Genomic DNA, 16,036 nt, shown 5'->3' with positions numbered 1-16,036 from the left:
GTCTGTTTCCCTTTAGTTTTAATACTCCCCTGGTGCCATCTTTCATGTCATTCATCACCCTCTCATCAGCTAATTAATTACCCCCAATCACCCCCATCACTTGAGTCACGATGAAGGATATTTCAAGTTAAGTGCAGATAATTAATGTACAACAAAGAGGCTGGAATGACCGTGGAATCCTGAGTCAAAAGGCGGGACCTTGTTAGCTTTTACAAGCCCCATTAAGGTAAACAAGCAGTCCAGAATATTTCATCAAAACATGGTGGACTGCTTTAGTCCTCCTAAATTCAACCTCATTCGCTTCTTCCTTAAACAGTCATTCCTGCACTTTTATCTTTTCCCTGCGTCTTGATAGTCGGTACAAGACGGCACAGAGTGTGCTCTGTGATGTCAGGATTTGTGCCTACATGGATTTCATTAAGTACACTTTCCAAATAAGATTTTCCCGCCTCTCAGAGCGCAGAAAAATACATGATCAGAGCGCCTCGCAACGATCCCCTTACACCCCTTCACCTTTCTCCCTGCCCGTGCCCGGGTGGGACAGAAATTGCACACGGTGCACGATCTGTTGTCGCCTTTCATTAAATGGCACAATTTAATTGCGTGTGCTTTCCCTCTCATTGCTGGGATTTAAGGAGAAACATTCAAGAACAATAGGCTTTAGTTTTATCATCAAATTCTTATTTGTGTATCTGGCAAATGAGGACATGAGACGCTAATGAGTTAGCAGGTAGCAAAGTGCCACAGAATGAACCAGTTAAATAGAAAATTTAAGAGAGTCTTTGCATGAAAAGCCAGAAATTAAATACTGAAAAGAATTTAATTTTCCCTATTTTTGTAACTACTGCAATGTTTTGCACATACTATGAAGGTTTGCATCTGGCTATGTGAATAGTCATATAGTAAATATATTCAGATGAATGAAAACACTCCCTGGGGTTTGGTCCCTGTTGGCCAAGATTGATTTTTTTTTTTTCTTCAGTGAGATTTTTTGGGATTTTATTTAGCTAATTTAGTGGTTTGTCTCTTTGAGTATTCAACTTGGTAAATAATTTATATGGAAAACCGAAACGCTAAATAGCACAGCATGGTGGTTTTGCTACATTGAGTGAGAAATCAGACTTGTACACAGACATAGGGGGAGATTCTCATGACTACGACTCAAGGCAGGCATTGTCTGTCTGTAAAACAAAGCAAGTGCCTTAATGCCTTAATGTAATGTTGAATTACACATATTCACTGTCTCTGTGGCATACATGTATATAAAAGAAGCATGTTCTCCACACATGCATGTTAGACACCTAATGGAACCAAGAGATGGGCAGTACTTGTGGTGCATTATAGATCAGATGGTGTGCAAAATCCATGCTGACCCATGCCTGCCACATCAATGTGCTGCTTGTACAGTGCGCTAATGTCAAAATACCACGGATGCTGAGAGATTACAAGTTGGGCGACAGAAAATAAAGCTACGGGAGAGAAAAGAGCTTAGTTGACGATTAACTAAAAGAATGGATGGATTGACTTTCAAAGGTATTTGAACCAGATGAGGTGATAGGACTGAAGTGAAGGGGAGGCTAATACAAGTTACAGGGATTTCTTTTATAGTTCTTCACTGCTTAGTGAGGTTTTTTTTCTTTTACAAAGCTCAGAGATAATTTTCAAAAAGTAATCCTGGAGCCTACAACTCTAATCCCGCCGATATGATTAGGTTCTCGGCATCTTATGAAATGATCTCGACTCTTTTTTTTTTCCCGTTTTTTTCTAAGGATCTGAAATTTGGTAATGAAAGTCAAAGGTAAACAGATTAAAGATATTGCAGTTGGGATTGAATGTCACATTTTGATCTCATTTCAAGTCTCTTGTCATACACAATGAAAAGCAAAGAAAAAAAAAAGTTGACTTTTATCTTGAAAGTATGCGCCACTGCATTTAACTTCCAGCCAACTTCCATCGGAGCTCAGAGTCAACACTGTGTGAACCAAGAGAGTTTTTATTTACAGCATTTGCACAAAGAGAAGCACTTTGGCTCGCGGTCCTCTCAGCTTGCGGCATTATAGCGGACAGACGCTGAAGCATTACAGGAAAAAGATAAGAGTACTGCAGGTTTATAATGTGTGCTGGGTGAGGGGGGGGGGAAGAGTGCTCTGAAAATGCAGCCTTACGCCAAAATAATAATCCACGGCAACACGCAGTAAGGCAGTAAATAGTGAAAATAACCAAGGTCCAGGCGACTTTGTAGTAATCAGTAGGCTGTGTAGTGGCTGAAGTTATTCGGGGGGATGGAGACGGAGAGTTACAATAATAGCAAACAAAAAAAAAAGCAAAACCAAACCACGGGAGGGTATTCTTATCTCAGATGACTGCTATCTCATAGAAGACAGCCACTTTTGTTTTGCCGTGGCTCATTGTGCGGCGTCTTTGAAATCCACGAGGGCCTGTTACACAGCATTCATTTTGTCTCATCACTCCCACAAAAGCCTTGACTGACAATATTTGAGATAGTTTGTTTCAGGTACAATGAGAGTAATTATTCAGGCTGCACTGAGAAAACAGAGAGTACCAGCAGAAAGTAAGCAACATTACTGGCAATGACACAATATGGCAACAAATTACTAGTAAGAGCTGCACAAATAATGACACGGGGCTGGGGATTGTTACAAAAAAGAAAAAAGGAAATGCAGTCAGCACACCGCTGCTGTGGCTTTCTGAGCTTTGCGAGGTTATGATAAAGTTAGAGGCTCAAATAAACACAAACGGAGCCTCGTCTTTGGTCAAGGTTGCTTGAGATAACAAGATTAGACCAAAAAGAAAAACGCATGGGTCAAATTATGAGCACAAAACCAACAAAAGCATCCAAGGTGTCTGTGTGTGCCCAGAAAAAACAAGCTGAATTTTCCCTAAAGTATCCATGTGCAGTGGAGCTGGTGCTCATCACCGGAAGAAGCTGTAGTGTGTGCCCTGGGTCAGCCATGCAGAGAAGCACTTTCTTGTTTACTGCCACCCTACTACTGTTCCCAGCTGCCTTTTTTTTTTTCTTTAATCCAATAAAGGGCTTCTCAAAAGGCAGATCTATCCATCGAGTCACTGCTCTACATCTGTACAAGATCTGGAAATATTGATTAGGTGATAATTAAATTGTCCACCCCAGCTTGATATGGATTAATAATTGTCCACTAATGCCCTCCTGACATTTTACTGCATTGACTCGATACTGTTTGCAAGGGTGCCGTCGATAATTTTGATGATTAGTATTCCTCGTTTTGTCCCTAATGAGACCAATCAGAGCTGGCTCGACTTTTTGCCTAAGACTCAGAGAGAGGAGTGAAAGCGAGTGAGAAGAGAGGATAGATTTTCTCTTAGGACCCATTACTCAGTGCTTTGGGTCCTTATCACAGATATATCCCCTTGCTTTACAGGAACATTTCTTGTCTTACAAACCCGATTCCTGACGAGCAATCAGCGTATCGCCGGTCTAAATATAAACTGTCATTCTGCGTTGATCCAAATCACGTAAAGAGGACATCTTTGGACAAACAACAGCACCAGTAGGAGTACTATAAATACTGAGATGAGAAGGTGGTATGGGCCGCGTGCCACATCGCTGCTTCGACTTCCTCGCTGCCATCTGTGAGTGTTCCTCCTCTGGCATTCTCACAAAGGCCTTTTGTGAATTTTTTCCCCCCCCCCTTTGTCCCTGTTTGCTAGGTTTAATTAGGTTATTTACTTGAGCCTCACCTCCCAGTGTTTCATTATAGTGGGCATTGCAGATAGGGCTTCACACAGGGCAGAGGCAGATAAAAACTTAGGACAAAAGATGATAAATGTCGCGAGCGGGGACCGGAATGCAATCTGGCCGCCACGATGCAGAGATGCTCTAATGGCTTCCCAGCAAGGAAGGGGGAAGGCACTGTCGAGATGGCAACGTGATAAATGGCGCTGGGATGGCAGTAAGGACTGTAGGCAAGACAAAGAAAAGAAAAGAGTCATGGAAGTGGCGGGAAAAGAACAAAACAAAGCAAAAAAACCCAAAAACAAAGATGGACCACAAAATGGATCTAATTAATCTGGACTTCGAACCCCCCTCACTGACAAATCCAGTGCAGAGGAAGAAGAGGAAGTGAAATTGTTTTTAGGGATGTGTTCACCCTCCACCTCCAGCCACCAACCCTCCTTCCCTCCTTTTTCCTTTCCATTCCACTTTCCACCCAGGTTGGAAAGGCAAAGGGACGTATGGCTTCTGACAGTGCTGCCGCACCTGTGGAATGATTAATGGCGGCGCACTCGCCTCACATGCTGCAGAGTGAAAATATCCATTCCAAAAACACAAGGAGAACTCTGCTATAAACATAATTCTTCTGCTATTTACCGGTACATTACACAAACGTAGGTTTTAGGCCTCCTTTAAAGGCAAACAACATTCATCGCAGACCTGTTTTTCTTTTTCTTTTTTCTCCTTATAATGCTGCATTTTCTCTACTGTATTAACTTTCCGGATGGTTTCTCACTGGTGAATACACTACATTGCATCGGATTCGTTTATTCTTAAAGCCATCTATACTAATGTATGATGATTACTATAAAAATGGATGGGGGGGAAAAAGTGAGCATGAGAGAGGAATGGAAGGAAAAAGCCTCTCATACAGGGATGAATGAGTGGATAAAACTGCATTAGCGCTGATATCTCATTCAATGAGATGCGTGCTGAAGTGATGTCAGTACTTTTTAGATACACAAGTGTTAAGGGAGACTCATTTGCAAGCCACATCCGAGTTTTATTCATATGCAGAAAGCTACGCTAGTCCCGACAATTATGGATGCAGTTTGCGACTTTGACTATTAATTGCAGATACTTTACATCCTTATGAGATCTTACACTTGAATCGTATCCGTGCGATGCGTTGGATAACTCCCATTTCACACCATTGTAAAGGACCCTTGTTTGACGTGACCGACTACCTCCCCATCAGTTCAGTCCTCCTATCTTTGACAAGTCTCACACTTTAAACCTTCAAGTGCACTAGATTTCCTGGAGTATTCACGATGTTCACGCCAAGTCAATTTGTAGGCTTACTATTTATCCTTTAATCAATGTGAGAAGACAAATGAAGTCATTACTTACTGGGGATCATAGTACCTCGTGGCATTTTGTGACAATGCCACCGGCTTTTAACTTTATCTCTCGCTCCTTGGCGGAGTGGTTTCACTGCTCCACAATAAAATAACTCCAGTCGATACCCACTTGCGCTTTTAGAATGATTCAGATAAGAGTGAAAAACAAATTAATAGCAGATTTGAAACTTGGATAAAACTTTATCCACAATGGAATCTGGCAGAAACAGCCAAAGTACATTTCGATCCTGGTATTCAAACATTATTCATCACATTTGAATATATTTAAAGTTCCAGATATGAACTTTTATGGCAAAAACATCCCAGTGTGGAGGATACGAGTATAACAAATGTCTTTAGTTTGATTCAAGTCAGGCAACACACTTGGCCTGGTCATAGTTTCTACTTTTTTCCCCTCTTTAGAAACTCTCATAATTTTTGGCAGTCTGTTTTGGATCATTATTTTCTGGAATATTCCTTTTCTGCCAGGCTTTGGGAAACTTGAGTCATCTTGTCAAGCATTACCTTGGTGTGTTCACTGGGATTCGTGCTGTTGTCTTTTGGTTTTATCCCCCGACACCTTTTTTTGTACTCATGCAACCTCATTGACAGGGGAGCCTCCAGAAGTTTTGCCTAGGGGGGCCACTATAAATATTAGGGTGACACAACAAAAACAAAATTTCCAGTTTTATTACGCTGCTGTCAAATATAGGTAAAAAGACAGTAAATTTTAGCGGTGGCCAGTTCCCCCCCTGGCCCCCCCTTGGTTGTGCCCCTGCTCATTGCATCACACTTCCACTGTTGGGATTATGTATTCACTGTGGTAGTCCTGGCTAACGTTCGTGCCAGATACACTGGGCCTCATCTGAGCCGAACAAATTCATGTTGGCATCGTGCGATCAAAGAATGTCCCCACAATATTCATCAGGGCTCTTTTTAATGATCTTTATCAAAGTTAGTCTTGCAGTTTTGTGCCAAAGAATAAGTTTTTTTTCAGTTTGTTTGTTTTCTTATGCACAGTCTGAGCTTTCAAAGAAGCCCTGGCTTCATTTGATAACCCTTGTGACGAGTTGGAGGCACTTGCCCATCTGTTTTTCAGAAAAAGATTGTCCAAGTAGGGCACAGTCCATGGCATCATTTAAGGGGCATGGCCTCCTGATTACTGTCTCGGTCCTGTTTGTACTGATTTTAAGGTGGTACCTTTCCATCCTTGCAAAAAGGATGTTTTTTGCTTGAATGTCTGCTGCTATTATACAAATAGACCGAGGGTACAAGGAAGTACTCCAATTGTTAACTTAGAACGGGTGTAAACACTTCAGCTGTATTGTGAAAAATACAGAAGTATGCACTTATGTCTGGATGCACAAATAAACGTGGTCTGTACAGTATTTCTGTTCACACACTTATGTACATACACTTAAAGCACACATTAAAAAAAACTCCCACATTTACTCGCCTAGTGGACTAAAGCCCATTACTGCCAGCAAACATTTGCACTTGAGGGTGGCGCCTTTGTGTACTCTCTCACTCTGTCAACTGAAGCTCAGTTTGGCGAAGGGTGAAAAGGACTAAGAAGGGAAGGGTAACCCACTCCATCAGTCCAGAGGCCACATCTCCGGCCCCCAATAGTCTCATGCCCTGCGGAGGCTTCAAATCATCAGCAATCGACTCCAGATTTTTCATATCCCTTCACCGCAGAATATTCCATTAAATCAAAACAAATATGAAAGGCTATAATATAGGCCAACTCAGAAAAAGCTGTTCTTTTATATTGTTTGTCTTCATTCTTTCATTTAAAAAAAGTGATTGGTTGTGTAATTTCATCACTTTGATCATGTTCATTTTAACTTTAAAGTGATGCAAATATTTCCAAGGTTAAAGCAATTATTTGGGGGGTAATCGCAAAATGCAAGCAGTTCAATGGAAACCTGAGACTAGTTTCAAAGTTTGGACAAAAATAAAAGCAAAACATTATGGAAGCAGAAGTGCGATGTTGCGGCACGTTGCACAGATATGTGTGGCAGCGGGCTTATGATTATGATAAATACAAATACTCTAAAAGCAGAGACTCTAGTAGCGCACAGTCAGTGTAAACAGACACATGGACACACACACATATACTCTTTACACCTCCCCATGAATCATCGTCACATCCACACGCGCACACATCAAGGAAGAGTCTTTCCAAAATGATCTGAAGCACTTAATTTTACTGGATTATTTTAATTACGCCCCCTGAGGGTTGGTGTTTTTTTGCTCCTGGGGTGACATTGCACTGTTTGCTTCCAAGTCAAAAACCCCCATTCGCCAGACTGACCCTGATACCACCCGCCCTCATTTGTTTCCCATCTGTAGCTCTTCAAAGACTTTGCCACACACAGACGCACACACACACACTCATACAAGCTCAACTGTTTTCTTCAGGGGTTCGCAATTAAGAATTCAAAGACTTCATCTTAGATTTACTGCATGCAGTTTAGTTGGCGACATATTAATAATGTGTAGCTGACAGAAACAATCCACTAAGACACAGCTAATGTGTTATCCTGCTATCGGGTATGTTGCTAAGTTAATGTAAGGCAAACTAATTACAAATGATGATTCTTTTGGACAATCCCGTGGCATTTTCATATATACGGATATGAAATGAAATGCAGCAGATCAGATACAAAACTTTGACGTAGTTAGTAACTGATATCTTTATGAAAAATGAGCCAAACTGAGCCAGTTGTACTATAAACCTCACTCAGTAAATTAAGCTGTTATAAGATTTTAGACAATTATGGTTTATTACGTGTTTGAATCTAACATTCACAGGTAAAAGCGCAAGATTTCCAAATCTCATTTGAACCCTGAAAGAACTCATTTCCATCGACATAATAATAGTTTCCTTACATTTTCGCCTAAACAAACATCAGTACCAAAAAGCTGGCACTGTTGCGATGGGCCCAAAGTTGGAACAGCTGCTGTTATTGGCCTTTTGTGGTGCTACCAAAAGGAATTCCACAAAATATTTAATTGGCTGGAATTTTATTCTTCCAGTCTTGGAAGAAACATGCAGACTGGTTCTGCACTGAGGTTGAACGGGCTCCGAGCAGTGCTGGCTTCTGTGGCACTGTTCTGTTGGTGAGATCTTCTCATTGGGTCCAAAACTTCTGGACAACCCAAGTCATCTGGCTCTGGTTTATTGGAGGTTTTCTTAAGTTACATAAGCACAAAACACAGCAATGCTTTGAGTTTCCACTCTGTTCACATATGGAAGAAAACATGATATGTCATAATTGACATGTCATTACATTCCTGGTCACTAACAGCTATGCCACTGGTTTCTGACAGATCATACGCACTGCTGGCTTCATAAAGGAAAAGGTGATTTTCATCTCAGTACCCTTCCACTTACTACCATTTTTCTTCCTCTCTTTTATATGCAGTACTATTCCTTCACTGCTGCATAAAATTAGTGGCCTATGAAAGGTCACTTTGGTCCTTGAGTGACTGTTTGTGGTACCTCCCCTTTATATCATTTGTCCCAGTAATAGGATTTTGGTGTGAGGATAGCCATTAATACAGCTGGTTGCAGAGAACAGTACTCAGACGAGCTCATTTTTAGATTTTTTTCCTTCTTTTTGTTCTTTTTTTTTGTGTGTGTGTTTTTTTTAAGAATTTGTATTTTATTTTAATGAGAATGTGAAGACTAGCATAATGTGATGGTTGGGTGTACAGAGGATGTGGAGAAACCAGGATAAAAGGTCTGTTTATTTTCCTAAAAAGCTTGCTATTAATATAACCTGGTTTGCTGAACTTAGGAGCATTTGCAGGATAGCTGAGCTGCTGAAAGGAAGCCAGTTGTCATCATGCAGGATTGCTGGAGCATGAGCTAGTTTGCCTGTAAGCGCCTAAGAAAACACAGTGCAGGGAATGTGTCACTTCTTATGGCCCGGCAACTGGCATCCATCGGAAATGGCTTGGCACTGCTTATCCATAAAATTAGAGTCTGTTTAAATATACAATGTCGAATCTGTGGAATTATTTGCTACATAATCCATCTCTGCTCCTACGGAGACAAATATGAGGCAAGCTTTTCCGCTCTGTGGTTGAGGGCAAGACAATTATGTGAAGTTTACGCTTTAAAGAAATAGGGCAGGCCCAAGAATAGTGAAATACTCCCTTGATTAGAGCCGGCTGAACATGGTAGTTATTTGATTTCCTATACACAATACATTAAAAAAAAAAAAAAAAAAATGTATGTATGTATGTATGTATGTATGTATGTATGTATATATATATATATATACACATTTCCTATTTCCTATTTCCTATATATTGATTTCCTATACACAATATAGGAAACAATATAAAATACACAATAAACACAAAGGTATGGAAAAATATATTAGTATTTTTTTTCTTCCTAATTTCCTAATTTTCATATTTGTCACATGTACATGTTTCAGATCACAAATTGTAATAATAGACAAAATACAAAATGCAGTTTTCTTTTTATAATGGGAAAAAAGTCGTCTAATCTATTTGGCCTTATGTGCAAAAACTAATTGCCCCTAAACCTAATAACAGGTCGTGCCACAGTTGGCAGCATGAACTGCAATCAGCCATTTGTAATAACTGGAAATGAGTCTTTCACATTGCTATTAAAGAATTTTGGCCAGTTTTCTTTGTAGAATTGTTGTAATTCAGCCACATTGGAGAGTTTTTCATATATTCGGCCTTTTAAGATCTTGCCAAAGCATCTCAATCAGATTTGAGTCCAGACTGACTAGACCACTCCAAAACCATCATTTTGGGGGGTTTTTTTGTGGCCATTCAGATGCGGACATGTGTATTTTGGATCATTGTCCTGCTGCATAACCCAACTGTGCTTGATATTCAAGGCATGAAATAGAGGTCGGGCATTCTCTTTCAGGATTTTCTGGCAAAGAGCAGAATTCTTAGTTCTGTCAATTACAGCATGTCTTCCAGGTCCCAAAGCAGCAAAGCAGCCCCTGACCGTCACACTACCACCACCATGTTTGTTGTTTTTATGCTGTGTTAGTTTTATGCCAGATGTAACGGGACACAAACCTTTGAAAAAGCTCAACTTTTGTCTTGTCAATCCACAGAATATTTTTTCCCAAAAGGTCTCGGGGATCATCAAGATGTTCTTTTTGGTCAGCAGTGGTTTTTGTCCTTGGAAATCTCCCATGGAGGCCATTTTTGCCCAGTTTCTTTCTTATGGTTGAATCATAAACTCTGACCATAGTTCTTTAGCTGTTGTTCTGATTTCTTTGTAACCTCCTGGATGATTCGTCGATGTGCTCTTGGAGTAAATTCGGCCACTCCTGGAAAGGTTTCCCTCTGTTCCAAGTTGTGGTGTAGTGGCTGTCACAGTGATTCACTGGAGTCCCGAAGCTGTGGCAATGGCTTTGTAACAGTTTCCTGGCTGATAGATGCCAGTGACTTTGTTTCTCATCTGTTTCTTTAGATCTTTGCATGATGCGTTGCTTTGTGAGGTCTTCTAGCCTTGTTCACTTTACCAGACAGATTTTATTTAAGTGATTTGGCAGGAATCAGGGTGAGGCTAGTGAACTAGAACTCAGATTGGATAGCCTTTTCCCTCAACAAATGAAATCATCGTTTAAAATCTTTTATCTTTGTATTATTATTACAATTATTATTATTATTTCTGTATTAGAAGAATCACACACATCATTATATTGACAATAATCTGACACGGTCAAAGACTGTTTATCTTTTTTTTTTCTTTTTTTTTTTTTTACATCTTTTCAAGTCTGTGCAGCCTCAGCATGATAACTACTGGCCATTTTGCTGCAGCACTGCCATTTAATGAATCGTTCCATTGCCTAGTGGATAACAGAATGAACGAATGGCTTTCTGTGTTAGTGGCTGCCACTGCCTATCCTATCAGATAATTAACTTTTTGCAAATAGACTGCACTGACTACCAAACAGAGTAAGCCTGCACAATTAGAATTGCTTATCTATGTTCTTTCTTTTCTTTTTTTTCCCCTTCCCCCACCCCCCACCTCCCCTCCCCTCAGACGTTAGAGGGAAAAACAAACAAGACAAACAAATCCAAATTTCATACTTCTTGTTCGACTGTTTTCTCCTCAAATGGTCACACACCAATTGGCCCCAGATTTGTGTATCCATGCACAAATGAACAAATAATGAATGAGCAGGGATGAAAATGAAGTCTTATTGAAAGTGAACCCTCTGTATTATTATTATTTTTTTATATTTTCTTTCTTTTGCAGTGGCTTTTGACAACCTCAGCCCAGATGTTCAGAATTTCCAACAGGGAAGCTGAGTGTTCCCCCAGCCCCGCCCCCCAACCTCCCACTTCTTCTTCAGCCTTCATATTTATTTATTTTTCTCACAGGCGGACGGTTTCGCACCAACAGTGGTGCAATTCAATATTTATATGTTTCCTTCTGTTTGGTTTCCACCGCAAAGGGAGGTGGGCATTCCTGCGTCTGATTTGCCTCGGCGGTGATCCGGTCCCAGCTTTTAGAGCGTCGGGGGCCGTTTGAACAAAGCCATCTGTTTGAGTGGGCCGTTTTATTAAGTGACAAACTGGATCCCTCTGCCTCGCTAATGTGCCCCTCGGGAGACGGCGGTAGCTTGTTTTCGGGTGCGTGCCTGGTAGAAAGATAAGCACGGGAAGTGAGGGAGAGCGAGAGAGAGAGAGTTTTCCTATGCAAATGTCGGGATACGCCGCAGAAGAGGCGTGCATAACCCATGCGGTTCCGTCTCTCTAGAACTGAGAGGTTTTTACCTTTATGAATCCACGATGATAATTGAACAGGGACCCCTTCGGCTTCCATCTCATCCAAACTTGCCTCTCTTCAATATGTGGTTATTTAATGGACCCCTTCACGATTTTCTGTCGCCCCACGTCAGTCAATTTATTAACATCGTTCGCCCATTTGCAATGCTTCCGCCATCCAACAGGAATGCTCGAATACTCGTGAGAGCATGTGCTTGTGCATGCATGTATATGTGCACGATTTGCGCTTCTGCCCCCCCATCAGAGATTCTGTCAGTGCATCGAATGTGGGACAAGAGCATTAGCCATTCTTTTTGAAGCGGTTGCTGTTGTCTGCGCACAAGTGCCCTTACTCCAGCAGAGTTGTAGCCAGAAGCTCAGACCTTCCATAGGAGCGCCACTGAGCATGAGTAATACACACCGGCCGGGGTTAAGACGGTCCCATCGGAATATGTTTTTTTAAGCAGCCTTAGTCACTGGGTTGAGTATTTGAGTTTGCATGCTATTATGTGTCCTACTGCTTTTATTCTGGCTTTAAAGCCACGTTCAATGCACTGATATACATTTATTTATTCATATCCGCCTCTCTTTAGCTCATGAGCCAGATAAGAGACCGTGACCCTATCAGGAAATGGACCTGCAGCCCTATTACCTATATGCAGTCTCTATATTAATGTGTCATTAGGCTGCATTTTTGTATATTCCATTGGATTAGTTTTACATAATGACTGTTTGAAATTTTGCTTAGAGAGCACATTTAAGCAGTGGGGAGGGGCTGGTGGCGGTGGGGGCAGTGTGGGAGAAGGCTTGCATTATGAACTTCATTATGTGTGACAAGCAGCACAATATTGATGGAAGAGTGGGTTCCCATCATTGCACTGCATTAAAACCTCTGCAGTGAATTAATGTACTATTCCTGATCTAGTAATTAACAATCATTCGGGGGCCATATCCCTTCTCAAGTAATCACTAATTGCAATAAGAATTTCAGATTCCATTTAAGGCAAGATTACCGATGAGCATGCAATGCAAATCAGCCAACAGTTCTAATTAGGCTCCGATTCTTTCTCTCTCGCTCTTTCTGCCGAGATCCTTTGTCAGCGCGTACAATGTGGAGTTTGTTTCCTCCGCATTATAAGAGATACATTTTTTTATCATAACACTGCAGATAGCGAGCTGTGAAGTGGCCAAAGATTAGCATGTGCGGTTTGTCTTGGTTCCTTTTTGGTTTGTGGTTTTTTTTCCCCGCCCTCCCTTTATGTTGTTTGGCTCTGTTTTTGTGCATCTGCTGTTAAGACATTCTGCTTTGGTTTTTGGCATGAGGTCAGACATCTCTAGACTTTGTGCAGGCAGTTAACTGAACTACAATCACCAATGAGCCCGTCACTGTTTACCTTCCTTTTTTCAATTATTATAACAAAGTTACTGCTGCTGTTTGACTTGCAGAATACTCAAAGGATTATAAGTCATAAGTAAGTCAAACATCTGAGGCATATATACATATATATATATATAAATATATACACCACATGTGTCACTTTTACCCTCTCCTGACACCAGCCGCCCCTTCCAGTCTAATTTGTGTTGCTTGCTCGAATTGTGACAATTCATCAATATCACACAGCTGATATGCTGGGGCTTAAAAGATGTCGAATGAGGTTAATGACATCCTTAAATGTTCTTTTCTTCCATGCGTACGTCCAAAATGGAGCAGAGTATTTGCAGACTGCCACCCAATGTGTTAGGATTAATTATCGCCCTCCGCAACCCCACCTCACCCTGCAAGTTAAAGATTCAGAGAGGAAATGGCCCCTTTCATGCAAATGAAATTGAATATGTCAGTCAGTATAATTGTGAAAACCGAGCCATCTTGGACCCAATAGAGGTTTCAGCTAAAAGTCGGTTTATTAATGTTCTTCTTTCCTCTCTTTGATTCGTGCTCTTTAATGGCTCGGCAGATCAAACTTAAGTCTACGGCGAATCCTGATAGCTGGGAATGTTTTGGCCATTGTGAACGAAACCCAGACTCGGATGTCTTTGAGAACCAGCATTTCTAAATGCAGTGTTTGACTGTGAGTTAAGCCAATATCAAACAGGCTTGTAATGAATGCACATCTCCAAGATCTTCTGAACCCCACTGGGATGATACAAAAAGAATCGATATCATTAGCCCCGGTCCTCACTTTTACCATCGACTGCTCGGATAGCTCTCCTGTAGCAGGTACTTGAAGCAGAAAACAAAAAAATCAAACCAAACCAACAAAAACCTGAAGATGTGAGCTTATTTATGCAGTGTCAGTTTACCGACAGCGTTTCTTGAAATGTTTCCCCTTCTGTGTCATGTCAGAGTTTGACTTTTAAATGGGTTTTGCAGCTAATAAACACGTTCGCATCATTTATTCATTTGGGTTGGGAGTTATCAAGAAGAGAAGAAATTTCCATTTAGGTCCAACACCTCTTACTTTTTGTTTGAAATCCAAGTTTGAGCAGAAAAGAAAATGGAGCGGCTCTCCCAATCCTTCCATTAGTGCCGGTGTCACTGGCTCTTTGTGCACTGCCCCGGAAATATATCGGAAGATAACATCACACAACAATTATTTGCACTGAAGGTTGCTCCTACATCACCTCTGTGAATGACTGATTCTGGTAACCCGTATTAAGGTCAAACCAATGCAGCGCTTCTGAGGGTCAACAGTTGCGTGGGGTTGAATGGGGCATTTGCCGTAGCCCTGGAGAAAAGAGGAAGGGCGAAATGCAATGCACTGTTGCAACTTGAAAGAATCAAATGAATCCCAGAGTTTCCCTTCGTGCTTTAAATAGGTTTCCAGAAAAGGACTCGTGCAGATCAGCCACCTCTTTTTGTTAGTGCTGCCTAGCACCAATGTAACACCATATTGTTAAACAGCAGGGTGCAGAGTGTCAGCACAGATCAGACCATAACGGTTATATACAGGCTACCAAAAGATACCGGCCACAAGTTTAATTTTTGGCATCTATATGCCGTTTTTGATTCCAGAGTAGGTAATATGTTGTGCCTGCTCAAACGTAACTCCTTGTGGTTATTTATTTATGTTTTTTCTTTATAATCAGCTAAACAAAAAACTTGATTGATGGGTTGAAAAAAAAACTTGAAATGTTTTAAGACCTCACCAGTCGTAAGGGTAGTGTGCAGTAGCAGTAGCAGTTATGCATTTCATCTTCAGCCCACATTGTTTCAAGGCTTCCAATTTTCATTTCTGTTCACACATTAAAAATATAGATATTTAAAGTCAGGGAATGGTCTGCCCCCTCAGCCCTGTGGACATGGATGTTCTGAAGAACAATCGTGGTTCTCACTCAAACATCAAATTATTAACACAACATTGAACCATGAAAAATGGAGCTGTGGGATGCTTCGTCTTTTCCCGTGGCTATGTATGGGATAGGTTACATAATGACCTCGAGGGAAGGCAGGAACAGGCCCGTGTCACAAGCCTTTCAGCTTGTGACACTTCTCATTTGTTTGCCACTGACAGCTTAGCACTGGATTACCAGGTGCCTAGCCATGGCATTAATTTATGTAGATTGTGGCTACCTCTCAAAGGAGGCGTGCACACGCAGCCGAGGTAAAAGGAGCCTCTTAAATTGTTAGCCTCGCGTTGAAAAGCTAATCTGTGTTAATTAAAAAAAAATTTTTGGTTTAAATGAACATGATTACAGTTAAAAAGTGACACGTCTCCCCTGCTTTCTGCTGTCGTATGCTTTTATACCGCAACAGAAGTCATTTTCTGACACAGTCGCTGACAAAAAAAAATAAAAAATCGTGCTTCTTTGGTAATGTTTCTCTGTGGCGTGTGAAATTTGCACACTGTTTGCTCACAGACCGTGCCTCTACTCGCTGCCAAGGTTATAGCCGCGGTATTGTTCGGACAAGAGCCGAGGTTTCAATCAGCCTCTGTCTGCGCGGAGCCGTACGAGGAGCCTACCAAAATGGATGTTTGTCAGCCGCAGATCTAAAATGGGGGTATGATGGCGATATCAGCGGCCATGTCTGTGAAAACACCATTACCTCCATGTCACGCCTCAATCACTCCCCATTGTGCTATGACTAGCCCCCCCGCCCCACCTCCCCTCCTCCCACACACACACACATACACACACA

The 16,036-nt window shown here is 41.3% G+C and overlaps 1 protein-coding gene across 27 annotated transcripts in view; it reads left to right on the top strand.

Moving 5' to 3' along the window:
* The window catches only part of LOC102193494 (protein tyrosine phosphatase receptor type D), a 398,348-nt gene that overhangs the window by 306,886 nt on the left and 75,426 nt on the right, over nucleotides 1–16,036 (top strand). The window lies entirely within an intron of this gene.

Source organism: Pundamilia nyererei, unplaced genomic scaffold (genome assembly GCF_000239375.1).
Source record: "Pundamilia nyererei isolate P.nyererei 1_Seehausen unplaced genomic scaffold, PunNye1.0 scaffold00126, whole genome shotgun sequence".
In the NCBI taxonomy this organism is placed as follows: Eukaryota; Metazoa; Chordata; class Actinopteri; order Cichliformes; family Cichlidae; genus Pundamilia; species Pundamilia nyererei.
This window is presented reverse-complemented; position numbering and strand designations above follow the sequence as displayed.